Genomic DNA, 15150 nt, shown 5'->3' with positions numbered 1-15150 from the left:
AACCAAAAATAATAAGCTTAATACCCGAAAAATAGCATATTGGTTCTCGGGTGTTAACGCGTTTCATCTCAAATTGAAGGCATGGTTGGATTGCCCTTGACTTCCTCTTTAATAACCCTACGTTTGCCGACTCTAATTTGGCTTGAATCTTCACAAACTTCGTTGCATGGTTGGATTGCCCTTGACTTCCTCTTTAATACCCCTATGTTCATCGACTCTAATGGCTTGAATCTTAACAAACTTCGTTGCATGGTTGGATTACCGTTGACTTCCTCTTTAATAACCCTACGTTCGCCGACTCTAATTTGGCTTGAATCTTCACAAACTTTGTTGAAAAGTTGAGTCAAACTTGTGATTATTGGAATAGCCTTAATGTAAGGGCCAGACCTGCTAGATATTGTTCTCTTTGGGCTTTCCCTTACGGGTTTCTTCTCAAGGCTTTAAAACGAGTGCTAGGGAAAGGTTTCCACGCCCTTATAAGGGTGTTTCGTTCTCCTCCCCAACCAATGTGGGATTGTGTAGTCTCACAATCCACTCCCCTTCAGGCCAGCTTCCTCGCTGACACTCGTTCCTTTCTCCAATTAATGTGGGACTCCCGCCAAATCCACCCCCTTTTGGGGCTCGGCGTCCTTACTGGCATATCGCCTCGTGTCTACCCCTTTCAGGGAATAGCTTACTCGTTGGCACATGACCCAGTGTCTGACTCTGATACCATTTATAACGGACTAAGCCCACTGCTAGCAGATAGTCCTCTTTAGGCTTTCACTTACGAGCTTCCTCTGAAGAAACGAGTGTCATCGAGGAAGCTGGGCCCTAAAAAGGATGGATTATAATAAAATACGTACTACATATATCATTACTATCATGTATGAAAAATTATTGAAATTAAGTTGGTTTAAAAACGGCCATGGATTTAAATAAAATTCATTTTAAATATGATATCAACATTATAAAAATAACATGGTTGAAAACATAAAAGACAACATTTCCTATTAATGTTTAGAAATTAAATTTGGTTGATAGTAACATAAATGCATTCCTATGGTCTCTAATCTTTGTACAAAATTCTTTGTATAAGGCTAGAATTAGATTACCTCTCACCATTCAACATTTAGGAGAAAGATTTGGAACTATAAGTAGAAAAACTCTTACCCATGCTTCAAGTTTTCAAGATAAAAGTGGATCACAACTTCATAAATAGTTTTACACATTGCAACCTAGGAACTAGGAACTAAAGCAAACAATTTTTCTCATGAGTAGGATAATTCAATAGTGCCCTATTTAATTTTTCACTTAATAGTTTTCCATCTTGCATCAAAACAACACCTATGACCAAATCATTTGCATCACATCTAATTTCAAAAGTTTTATCAAGGTTAGGTAAGGCAAGTAACCGTGCATTGGTTAATTTCTTATTAAGCTCATTGAATGCATTCTCTTGCATTTCTTCCCATTTAAAAACAAGATTATTTTTCACTAAGTCATTTAATGGGGTAGCTATGTACTAAATCTTTTATAAATCTGAACTCCACTCGCATTTTTTTGGTGTTGGACAATCCCTAATTACTTTTAACTTTCTCTTCATCTACTTTGCCTCCATTTTTTCCAACTATGAAGTCAAAATTTTTCCATGCAAAAACTACCCATATTAAAATTAGCCTAAAGTTCCTATTTTCTTTTTAGTATAATCAAAACTGACTTAACATGCTCCACATGTTCATACAAAATCTTCGAATAAATTAAAATATCATCAAAATACACGATAGGTTTTCTCAAATATTCTCTCAAAACATAATTCATTAAACACATAAATGTACTAGGAGTATTATTAGTTAATCCTTATTTTGGATGATATTACTATTCAATAGTCTATTATTATCATCGCTATTATGATTATATCAGAAAAAGAAATTCAATAAAGTGAAGGCAGATCTTCAAAGCAGTTGTTGAATGGTTAAGGTATTTCTTCATATGGATTGTTGAAAATTGCAACATTACCCGCCCTTGAAAACACAATCTATAGTGAAGTTTATATAACTTTAATTTTAAAAATTACACCAACATGATGACTTTAATCTGATATATATAATTATTGACCCAGGTACGACTCATGACTACATTGCAAATAAAAATCATGACATATAATAAGACAGTTGTATTTAAATTCTTAGACCTTTTCTAAACCGGTAAATTCATGACATTGTTTTATGAAAATAATTTAAATAAATATTTATGCATACGTCATGCATGCAGTAGCGACTTTAGATTCCTAGAAAACTAGGGTTGTTATAATTCTTAACAATAATTTGATATCTTACATAAAAATATGATTAAATATATATAGATATAATACTTGGTAATCTTTGAGGGTTCGTGATTTAAACCCAGCAGTACAGTAATCAAAATAGTATTCCCAAGTTTGTATGAAACCCTGATCGAATCTGAGTTCAAGTATTTTGTTGAAACAAAATATAAATTAGATTTCGATTCGAAATCATTTATTATAATAATGCTTCCTCACCTTTGATTGTTCAAGAATTATTTCTCCAACACCTCAATGTTTGATAGTAATGAATTCCAATATTTTCCAAGTGCTCCACAATGTATCCAAAAGATTTTTTTCATTATTTGTTAATAATTATTGTTGAAAATGAAGAACATAAATGAATTAGTTACCAAAGCCTTGATGCAGAAGCCATGGTCGTTGTTATTCTACTTAATGACAGTACGCACCCTCCTGAAAATATATATTCTTTTATAAAACCAGCACTTAGCCGATGCTCCTCATAAGACTCGTCTGTGTTGGATGATGAAAGTCCCACATCGGCTAATTTAGGAAATGATCATAGGTTTATAAGTGAGGAATACTAACTCCATTGGTCTGAGGCCTTTTGGGGAAGCCCAAAGCAAAGCCATGAGAGCTTATGCTCAATATGGACAATATCATACCATTGTGGAGAGTCGTGTTCGTCTAATATGGTATCAGAGCAATGCCCCAAACTCAGCCGTGCCAATAGATTGACAAATCCTCGAATGTCGAACAAAGGACTCCAAAAAGAAAAAAGGAGTCGAGCCTTTTCGAAGGTACGAAGGCAGTAAAAAATGACTAAGACTCCAAAGAAGTCGAGCCTCGATTAAGGGGAGACGTGCTTTGTTCGAGGGGAGGTGTTCGATGATGACTCCAAAGAAGTCGAGCCTCGATTAAGGGGAGACGTGCTTTGTTCGAGGGGAGGTGTTCGATGATGAAAGTCAAGAAGTCGAGCCTCGATTAAGGGGAGACGTGCTTTGTTCGAGGGGAGGTGTTCGATGATGAAAGTCCCACATCATGAGGAATACTAACTCCATTGTTCTGAGATCTTTTGGGGAAGCCCAAAACAACTCCAAAGAAGTCGAGCCTCGATTAAGGGGAGACGTGCTTTGTTCGAGGGGAGGTGTTCGATGATGAAAGTCCCACATCATGAGGAATACTAACTCCATTGTTCTGAGATCTTTTGGGGAAGCCCAAAACAACTCCAAAGAAGTCGAGCCTCGATTAAGGGGAGACGTGCTTTGTTCGAGGGGAGGTGTTCGATGATGAAAGTCCCACATCATGAGGAATACTAACTCCATTGTTCTGAGATCTTTTGGGGAAGCCCAAAACAAAGTCATGAGAGCTTATGCTCAATATGGACAATATCATATCATTGTGGAGAGTCGTGTTCGTCTAACAGTGGTATTGATATGAACTAATGCAAAATAATAATAATAATATAAATAAAGAGTAATTAAAAAAATTAATTATCACCAAAAAGTTTTTAAAAAAAAATAATTGAACCGGTAGAACAACAAGACCATTTTCCTCTAACACTGATTCACATGAACCAAAGAAATCTTCCATGAATTCGTGGCCAACTACTTCTATCATCTCGCTGCCAATGTTAAATTACAAATTTAGTTTAATTTTTTAATTTTTATGTCTAATAAATTATAACTAAAAGTTTAGTATGAAAGTTTCGATGACATTGAACAAATAATTTATACAGCACGTTTAGATACTAAATCTATAATTTAATCAAATAATATATACATATTATTATTAATAACTTTATTTCATTCGAAAACTCACAAAGATAGGATCCTATCATATTTAGTAGTACTTGCCAATTTCGATAGTGCAAAGAAGGAACTCAATTTGATCCTACAAGAAGGTTGGATCAAAATGATTAGTAATGAAACCAAGTAATGGTGTAAAATGACTATAATACCCCTAAAATAACTTACCTTTTATTTATTACCCAACGGATCTAATATCATGAAACTTTATATGAAGCCTTATTTTACAATGTGAAAGAATAAAAGTTTTAGAACTATTGATCACGGTTGGGGTTCGAACTAAGTTTAAGGTAGTAAAATGACCAAAATATCCCTAACGTTCCTTTAAAATATTTCAAGGTCCAAATACCCTCCTAATGATCCAATATTTTAAGTAAGGCCTATATACAAGGACATGAAGAGTTATTAATACTTCAAGATGTTTGGATCAAGTTTAGAATCTAAATAAGTTAGGGTATAAGTTAAGGCTTAAGAGAAATGACTAAAGTGCCTCTAATGGTTAACCAAGATTTATGGAGGCCGAGATGTTTTATATGACTTAAGCTCACTTTAGGAAAGTGAATGTTACCAAGTATTATGATCAAGGTGTGTCATAAGCTTTAAGCTTCAGGCAATGTTTAGGTTAGCCCTTAGTTTTTAAGTGAAACAGAGGCTACTCTAATTTAGCACTTGATTATTAAGTAATAAGAATGCTACTTTAGGATAAGCTTTAACTCTTGATTGTTAAGCAACAAAGAAACTACCCTAACTCAAACAACAATCGAAAGAAGTAAAATAGGCCCATAAGAAAGGGATATTACCGGAAGACCAAGATCTTGAACCCTTTTTTGGGCATATTTCAATTGTTATTTGGACAAAGTAATGCCGGTACAGTGACATCCAGTTTGCTTAACTAATTCAATAGTTAAAGTTCCCCAACTGCACCCAATATCCAAAACCTTATGCTTTTATTATTTTTTTTTATTTATTATTATTATTATTATTATTATTTTTTTTTTTTTTGTTGATTCTTACCTATTAATGTTAGGAGAAACTAAGTGAGATTAGTTTAATAAAATATGTTTAGTTGGGTAGTAATAATAATAATAATCACCTTCTTAATAAGAGCATAGATTTTCCTCAATTATGCAATCCTCAAATCTCCCTCTTCCCTCTTTGCTAAAAAAACAATGCAAAAACAAAACATCATCATATAGATTATCAAATTTTTAATAAATAAAAATTAGTTATACGAACCTTAAAGATGGCACATGAGTATACCATTGTATCATCCAAGAAGAGAGAAAAAAGTTCATTGCTCTATACAACCAAATAAATTATTCAATAAGAATTTCAAAGTTTTTACGAAACAAGAGAATAATTTGATATTGAACGTATAGGATTCGTACCAAGATTCAACACCTGATATTTAATGGTCTCTACTTTCACTTGCATCTCCTACAACATGACTAAGTTATCAACCTAACGGAATACTATTCCTACAAATTAATATGGGTTCGTTTAGGCTGTTTTATTCTCGCTCACATGGTTTCTAGAAAAATTTACAGAAGGTGACACAAAATAGATTGCTCAAACCTAAGCATGCTTGATTTTAAGTTCTTATGATTAACATTCCTAGCATTAACATGTCGACACCTTTTATCGTGCATCATTCATGTCATGTATCGTGTCATCTCATGCCATATCATATATATATATCATATCATGAACATAACATATAACAACATGTACTATATCACCAAACGTGTTACACCATAACATTTGTCATATCATTGGTACCTCACATCATAACACATGTCATAACATTCACGTATCATCTCATAGCTATATTGTATTATGGACATATCATGGACTTATCATTTCATAAACATATCATAACCATATCGTTTCATATACATTTCATAGTCATATCGTTTCACAAACATATCATAGTCCTATCATTTCATAAACGTATCCTAGCCATATCGTTTCATAAACATATCATAGTCACATCGTTTAACAAACATGTCATAGTCATATCATTTCACAAACATCTCATAGTCATATTATTTCATAAACATCTCATAGTCATATCATTTCATAAGCATGTCCTAGTCATATCATATCATAGATAGTCGTTTCATAAACATATCCTAATCATATTGTTTCATAACATATCACAAATATCAAGCATATAGCTTCTGCAGAACCACAGAGCATGTGTCATCATATAAAAATCAACTTTTAACCAAATCGATAGTAAAGTCATTTACTTGGTTGGTCGTAGCTGTCATTCTCCCTAAACTAGAGTATGTTTGGATTTTGTTCCCTGAAGTTGCTCCAAGTACCGTTGGTAGTTGTTTCATATTCGAACGCCCATCTCGTTTTCGTTAATAACTCACATTTCTAGCCTTAATCAACTACCACTTAGAAATAGGACATCCTTAATCAACGTCCATTCAGCCCCGGGGGGTCATAAACATAGGAATCCGTATGAAATAGTGTAATATGAGCCGAATAACTTGTTTTTGTGCCGTCAGAGCCACCGAGAAAAAGTCGGAGCCAAGCCGAGCCATCGAGTTGTGTGAGCCGAAGGAGTTAACATTTGCATGCGTGACACAGTGTCACTAAGGTATGGAGAGCGTGCACAAGTTGTGAACTGGGTCAAGGTGTGGAGTTTGGGTCGCTCTCTCGAGTTGTTCCTGCGGCGCGCGAGTTGTGGCCGAAGGTACTGGACTCGGTTGGGCCAAAAGGTTGCATATGGGCTTCAGGGCATGGTTTGTGGTTACTAGGCTTCGCGCTAGTCATGGGTCGAACGTTGTCTATTCTGTGTCTGCTAGACCGAGCTCTCAACTGAGTTGCGACTGTTGTAGAGGTCGCGCATTTGGGTTAAAGATCGTGGATTCGGTTCTTGTTTTGGTGTTCCAAACCTAGACCCGGTGGACCCTTCTTCTCCGCCTGAAAACCTCTAGACTTTTCGAACGCCTTCCCCTTTGCTCTACCAACCATGGGGACTCCGTCTCGTCAATTCTCCACCCCCTCCCCCTACGACGTAATACACCTTCGTATGCACATGTACATACAGATCTGTGGAGGTATAGGCACACCAACACCCGTGGTTATATGGCTATGAAAATACATAATGACTCCAATGAATGGACGAATTTTTTCCTGGGTATACTGGGGTCTCTCTAACTAGTTGCTACTCGCCTTTTTCTTCTTGTCGTCACGTATTCCATGAGCTTTCCCATTCTAGTCATAAAACATTTCAATTCGTTCATATTTCTCCGCTCGCCGTCGCCACTTTTCTCTTTTAAAAATGACATGAAACAATGTCGGCGAATTCTGGTAAAAGAGAGAGAACTATCATCGAGACAACATGAAACGAGCGAAAAAAAAGGTTTCATCAGGTCTAATCCAATCTCGGGTACCCGTCTGTAACCCAATGACAGTTCAACAAAACTACATAAACTAGAAAGGGAGTCCAACACCCGACCCAATCACACAAACAAGTTCGGCCTGATAGCATGGCCCAACATTGTACCCGCACGCCCGTATTGGTTGACCCAAAGTCCGCACCTCGACCAAACCTATAAGGGTATACATTTGTCTAACGAAGTGGTAAATCAAAATAAAAATCAAAAGGCTCTTGAGATGAACTAAAAGGCAAGTATTGGAACCGTTTTGATTTTTATTTATAACTAAAACAAAGAGAGTATGAAACTCTACCCATTTAATTGGAACATTTCAAAGTAAATCTATTTCCTAATGCTTAATATATATAATATATTAAATATTAATTTTAACTTTTTCATTATTTTTTCAACTAAATTGAACCTTTTAGCGTTACTATGAACTAATGAAGGGTATTTATGACCTACAGATTATGAGCTTCAATGATATAAAATTAATTAATTAAACTCTTTAATTAAAAAATTTCTGTCCATTAACTATAGGTCACTTCACTATGAATTTAGGGTTACACTCTTATGCACTGTAGGATAAGTTATGTCCATTGATATAATTATTACAAGCAACTTGATCTTTCACGAGTCGTTTATAATTCCGACTAGATCAAAAGTCCGTTTTACCCCTGTAAGTACATCTTTCACCTTAAGTACCATCGGTTCTCTAATGATCAATTTGTTTAAGATCCAATCACAAACCAAGTCCCTCTCGGACCAATGAGAGGGTAGGGCGCCATTGCTCAAGTTCCGAAATCAATACTTAAGAGAACAACTCATCTACTATTCTTATATGGAAATAAATGAATTTCATCTCATGATATTATGTTTCCAACTACCTATTTGGACAAGTCCCAAAATGATTTGGCATATTGAATCGACTAAAATAGTCATTCTAACTAATAAATGCTATTAAATACAAATGGAAGAAAATAAGGCATTCATACAAACTATTAATAAATGCTATTAAATACAAATTGAAGAAAATAAGGCATTCATACATTGTCTTAATTGGTAGTTCAACTACCAAATTCAAGTCTTCTAATTACTTTTCAATGTCAGTCACTCCATTATATTCTTGATTTGATATGCTAATATTATAATTTTATTTTAATTAATTTTAATCATTTAATTGATATTTTTTATGATAACAAATCTACTTTTAATTATTAACAATTTTCAGTATTTTGAACGGTTTAGAGTATAGGGCTGAGAATAATGATTTCAACTACTTTCAATCACTCAAATCAGAGCTAAAACAATCAAAATGATGGACAAATTAAAGACTTATAATTTTGAAAAAATGACAAATGGTGGAGTTTTTCTTATTATTATATTTTTAAATAAAATTATTTATACAAAGTTAAATTTGAATCTAACCGTTACATCGACTTTTATTATTACTATATTACATTATTATATTATTATATTTTAAAATTTTGTTGGTCACTCATTTTTATTATTATTATATTATTGCTTTAATATAATTTAGGGTCATTACATAATATGTGAAGAATGTATAGGGTTGTGTCATAGGAATGATTTAAGATGAAAATGATAGGGACCTCATGCATATTGTATGTTAATTCACATCAGTTTACTTCCCATTTTTATGATGATGAGTACGGATGCATACACTATTATGATCATGATGATGATGAGGATCATGTCTTATATGATACTCGAGGGTTTGTTGTACCTTCGGATGTCCAACTACAACCAACTAGCCTGACTATGATGGGCTTAGGGGGCGTATGAACCGCCACACTCACACTTGTGAGCCGTGTATAGGGAAGTACTGCACATCTAATTTGTATGGACTAGAGGCTACCTCTATAATGATTTTGAATGATAGGTCCGCAATCATGAGTTGCACGTGTTTGCATTCTCTTACCCCAATAGTGGAGTCACTTACGGAGAATTTCTTAAAATACTCACTAAAGTAGTGTGCTACTTTTATTTTTTAGGTAAAGGCAAAGATACCCCTGTACGGCTAATGACAGCTTTGCAAATAAAGAGCATGACACATGTACATGATAGTTGTATTTAAATCCTTAGACCTTAGGTTAGCATAGGGTGTTGTCATTTTTTAATATTTTCTTTGTTTTATTTAATTTTTCTTTTGTGTTTCTTTAATGATTTTTTCTAAACATTGTCCATGACATTGTTTTATGAAAATATTTTAAATTAATATTTTTGAATAAGAGATTACGTCATGTATATGGTAACAACTTTAGGTTAGTGAAAAATTGAGGTCATTATTTTCGGTACCCAATTGGTATAAATATAACTTTTTAGAACAAGGTTAGTTAAAAAAAAGAAAGATTTGGAATGAGAGAGAAAGGTTGAGAGAATAAATAATGGTCCTAACTTTTAAATTTATTAGGTCACAAATGAACCTTACTAAATCATTATAAATTTATTTATTGATTTTAAAGAATAAAAAAGATTATCAATAAAAAGAAAACAAATTAGAAGCCTTTTTCTTATATCCCACCAAATTTTGATTTTGGGACCTATGGTTACACTTTTCTAATTTATTGATAATTAAGTTTTTTTTTTTTTTTTTGTATTTGTTTTAAATTTTATAATTTTTTTTCTTCTATTTTTAATAATTAATCTTACCATGTTTGTAGGAATCACTTAGATTTTCATGCATGCTAGAAAACTCGACCCTAGCAAATAGTGTAGTATGTCTTTTACGTAGGAATGTGGAATAAATGCGCAATTATATGCTTTTGTATGCGAAAATGGATGCGTTAGATCGTTTTTGTCTTAGTGTCATTTTACACTACTAGTACAAATACCATGGTGTGTTGGAGGATGAGACTTTGTGAAATCTAGAATCCGGAGGCTTGATTGATGTTATCACCCTGTTAAGTATTTGTTTGTATGCTTGCATGATTGAATATACATTAGCTCCAGGTGTTTGAATGTGTGATTCTCCCTATAGTGGATTAAGAGTAGAATGAAATTAGATTAGGGTGTATGGGATAGTTTGACTAAACTATGACCCAAGATGGAATGCCTCTAAAGGACGAGCGCTATGGATTCGTGAGAGATGAACAGAGCATGAGAAGTCATGCTCTAGACTGATCCAGACTTGGACATCAGAATCGCATTACCCGGAGATGTGAAACTTCATTAAGATTGTCAAACTGCCCTAGAGATCTAGATGATCATCATGGAAACCCCAAAAATAATAAAGGTACCACATATGTTGGTAGCAGTGAGTGCGACGTCGAGGAGTCTCCACACCCCTTTTCCGCTCTAGTTTGGTACCGTTGAGGTAGGTGACAGGTCGTTTAGGTTTTGTGTAACCTGAGCAAGAGAGTTTAGTTGGGCTACCCTGTGTAAAGGATCCGACCTATGGAAGGCAATGATTATACTGGAAGTCAGCAGAGCACTAGGTTATTTTGGCAATCTTGAGTATTATAGGACTCACCCTCGGATTGTCTCTCATGATTCTATTATGCTCGGTCTACTGGAAGTGTTCCATCCTAAGTCCCAGTCATTCTAGACTTAAATTGTTTCTACTACTTATTTTCTCAAGGGAGCTAATGTGTCAATCATGCATACAATCACTCATGCTCAACGGGACAGTAACATCCATCAAGCTCGAGGAGCATAGATACATAAATTCTCATCCTCCGTATAAACACGATTATGCACAAGCAATAGTAAACAGTCTATTATATCATGTACGAGTAATTTAGTTGTCATTACCAAGTGTGACTATTCTCATCCTTATTATATTCATCGCTCTAATACCATATTAAGAATGAAAAATTTTGATACCATGTTAAGTATGAGAAACAAAAGTGTAATTGAAAATCAAATAAATATAGGTGGGATCGAAAGTCAATTTTTATTAATATTCACAACGTTTAAATATAATACAAACTATAAACTAAATCCTAAAAATAATAGAAAATATTCTACCAACCAAATCCGAAAAATAAAATATATCAAATATATTATTGACCAAATCTGAAAATAAGGGAAAAAATATTACAACTATATAAAGTATATTCTAATAATATTTATTTTTCCACTATTTCTATTGATGTATACTTTTAATTGAAATAGATTTTATGAAAAGAGAAATCTATGACATCGTTTATGAAATATTTAAATGATTTTTTTCGCACTCAACAGGTATGTCATGCATGCAATGGAAACTTTGTTTTTAATAGAAAATAGTGTCGTTACACGTGACCTCCTCAAGTGATGTCATGATCTATGCATACGACCTTTGTCTTTACCTGAAGAAATGTTTAACATGGGTTGAGTATTTAAAAATACTTATTAAGTAACCCCATTGTTGAGTAAAAAATGCAATCACATGCAACATGATTCATGGTTTGGCATGACCCAATATTTTACTACGAGTCGTGACTCAAAACGACAGTGTAAATGCAAGAAAAGTATTCATCAAACCAAATCTATTTATTTCTAAAGAAAATTTCAATACAATGATTCAAAAAGTGACCGATTTTGACAACGAAAGATATGAAAGTTTGTTTACAAAAAGGAGACTAGACTGACGTCCTGGGACATACTTTCCTCTATGACAACCTACATCTCACAAACACACCCTCTCTTGACTCGATGCTTCATGAACCTGAAAAGAAAAATGTAACAAGGATGAGTATAAAAATTATACTTAGTAAGACACTTATTTATAGGCTCTAATCTTATTCTAGGTATAACAGATTCTCACAGACTTATTATTGGCTCTAGGATGTCTAGTTCTAATCTTAACCACTCAAGGCTATTATGGTTCTTTGTTTTTTCATTTAAACCCTAAGAGTTCCTCCCAGGTTCATAATAGTTCTCCTCATTGGGGGGCATGACCCCTCCCTTATCCCTTGCAACTAATGGGTTGTATGACTTTGGTATCATGTTCCCCATGTGAAACGACAAGGTTTAGCTGGACTTTGATGAGAAACCCCTATTCCCCCACAAAGCTATAGACATCGTTCGCCCAACTAGCAGCCTAAGGATACTCCTAAGGTGGTTCGTATGTCGTGGTGGTCTGTTAGACTCGTAGGGGAAACATTAGGTCTATACTTAGTGACTAGTCAATGGGGCGATAACATTCATCAACTCTCATTCTCCTTTCAGCATGAATTATACACATACATAAATAGGACCTCACAAGCGCTCCCTCACGTGTATTCACTCGTAAATGTAGTTCACTCGTGTTTAGCACTCAAATCTCCAATCAATGTGTCACTCCCTTACAAACTCACCCTCACAATTGAGCACACACAAATCACACTCCAAAAAATAAATTGGGATGTGAGACAAGCTATGTTATAGAGCTAAGTGCAATTCAAAGTGAATAGACAACACACTCAACACATACACAAGGGTATTGAAAAAGCAATCTGAATAACGACAAAGAAACGAATTAAAGAAAGAAAATGATTAAGGACTAATTTAGACGTAGTAACATATGAGAGTTACATATAATAATCATGAGAAAAAAAAGAAAGACATTTAACATCAATATTCTTTCTTTCTTTCAATGGTTTTTTTTTTTTCTTTCTTTCTTTCTTTTACCTTTCTTTTGTAGCATGGAAAATCCAGACAACAATTCTGACATTACTGATGCACGATTGAGAGAAGCCCAACAACGAACCATGAAAAGACTAATTCGAGGAATAGAAGAGTTGATTGATCAAATAGGTAGATTGGAGATTCAAAATCAAGCTCGACAGAGGATTCCACTACCTACGCCCTCAACCGATACATATGAGGGCGACAATTCTGATCACCACGAGGATAATCCACATGTGGTTGGTCATGGCTTGATGCGAGGGAGAGATCATGGAAGATGGTATCATAATTTACAACAACGAGTTCCTTATGATGATAGAAAGTTTTATGGCAAAACCGATCCAGAGGAGTACCTTCAATGGGAGAAAATGGTGGAGTCGGTGTTCAACTGTCATAATTTTAGTGATGAAAAGAAGGTACTATTATGCATTGCTCAAATTTGGTGAGATAAATTGATGTCAAGTAGGAGAAGAAATCACCAATTGATTCATAGGTCAAGCTCAAAGAGTGGAGTCCATGAGGTATTTATGTTATTTTGATTTCACATGTTTGCCAAATGGAAGAGTGAGTGAGCCTGCCCCGAGATGGACCTCACGATGTGTGTATTTTCACGCTTTACATTTCTTCTACTCGAACCTAAGACCTGTGTGTTTTTAGGTTGATGTTCTAACCCCATGAGCTATTCAACTTGTCTGTTGGACAAGATTGACTCTTCTGTAATATATACCACTGATCGCTTCAACCTGGTTCTGATACCACTTGTTGACTTCTGACAAAACGTCGATGAAAAACAAACGGCCGAATAAAGTTTCTTCGAAGAAATAATAGCGGAAAGTAAAAAGAGAGAGGGAGAGAATTTGCTGAAGACTCGATGTTTATTTCTCATTCAGTTGAATTCTCTAAATAACAAACCTAATTACAAAAATAGAAAGAGTGGGGGAAAACTTAGCCCAAAGTTAGCCAAAAATGGCCGGCCAAATTTAGGCTCTTTAGCATGCGTGAATTCAGAAATTTAAAAGGTAAAAAAAAACTTAACTAAATGTAAGTACCATAGCTTTTATTTAATAAACACATTCTTCACAAAATTTTCCTTCAAACTCCATGTTTGGTATCCAATGTACCATATTCTTCTTCGCTAACTCCTTTAGGCAGCCATGATATAGGTGACCAAAACGGAGATGCCAGAGTGATGCCTTGTCTTCTACGTTAACTCTCAAACACTTTTCTTGTACGCTTCTTAAGTTCAATTTGTACATTCGATTTCTTTCTATCTCCACTCGAGTAACCAAACGCTCTTTCTTATCCTTCAGGTGTAGCAGGCGATCCTTTAGGAATATCGAGTAACCTTTCTTTGTGAATTACCCCATACTCAATATGTTGGTCTTAAGGTCTGGTACATAATAGACATCTTGGATTGACCCCATCGCACCATCCTTTTGCAAGAAGTGGATCGTACCTCGACCTTTTACCTCAACCTTCAACGCATCTCCAAATGACACATGACCATCTTCAATCTTTTGCATTTCTTTGAATAGGTGCTCGTGACCGCACATATGGTTGCTTGCCCTTGAGTCGAGGTAACACAGAGTGTCATTGTTGACGTTCTCTTCATCTTGAGCCATCAAAAGAAGACCTTCATCTATTTCGTCTTCCACGACTAGGTTGGTTGTTCCTTCCACTCTTTTTCCGGCTCGACATGCTTTTGCAATGTGCCTCATTCTGCCGCAATTGTAACATATTTTCGAGTTACAATCGTTCGCGTAATGACCATATTTTTTACATTTATAGCATTGAATGCTTGATCGGCCCACCTTTTCCTCGACTGCTTCCTCTTCCACGCCAATTTTCTTAGCTCGATAGTCTCTTCTCATGGTAGTTTTCTTGGTAAGTGTTTCCTTGACCACCCCGACCATTCTCGTGACTTCCACGACCTCTACATCGAAAATTTTGTGAATAGAGTACTTTTCCATCCCTTATTGATGCTTTAGTCTAAAGCGCTTGATCGAGTGACTCTTCTTTCTTTTTCTTGCATTACTCGTGTGCCTCGAGA

General features: G+C 35.0%; 1 pseudogene; it reads right to left on the bottom strand.

Moving 5' to 3' along the window:
• Nucleotides 1-1954: 1954 nt before the first annotated feature.
• On the bottom strand, nt 1955-14818 carry LOC111472455 (annotated as a pseudogene).
• Between the last annotated feature and the right edge of the window lie 332 nt (nt 14819-15150).

Source organism: Cucurbita maxima, unplaced genomic scaffold, assembly GCF_002738345.1.
Source record: "Cucurbita maxima cultivar Rimu unplaced genomic scaffold, Cmax_1.0 Cma_Scf00073, whole genome shotgun sequence".
Classification (NCBI taxonomy): Eukaryota; Viridiplantae; Streptophyta; class Magnoliopsida; order Cucurbitales; family Cucurbitaceae; genus Cucurbita; species Cucurbita maxima.
Note: the sequence above shows the minus strand (reverse complement) of the source record. Positions and strands in the feature narration are given on the sequence as shown.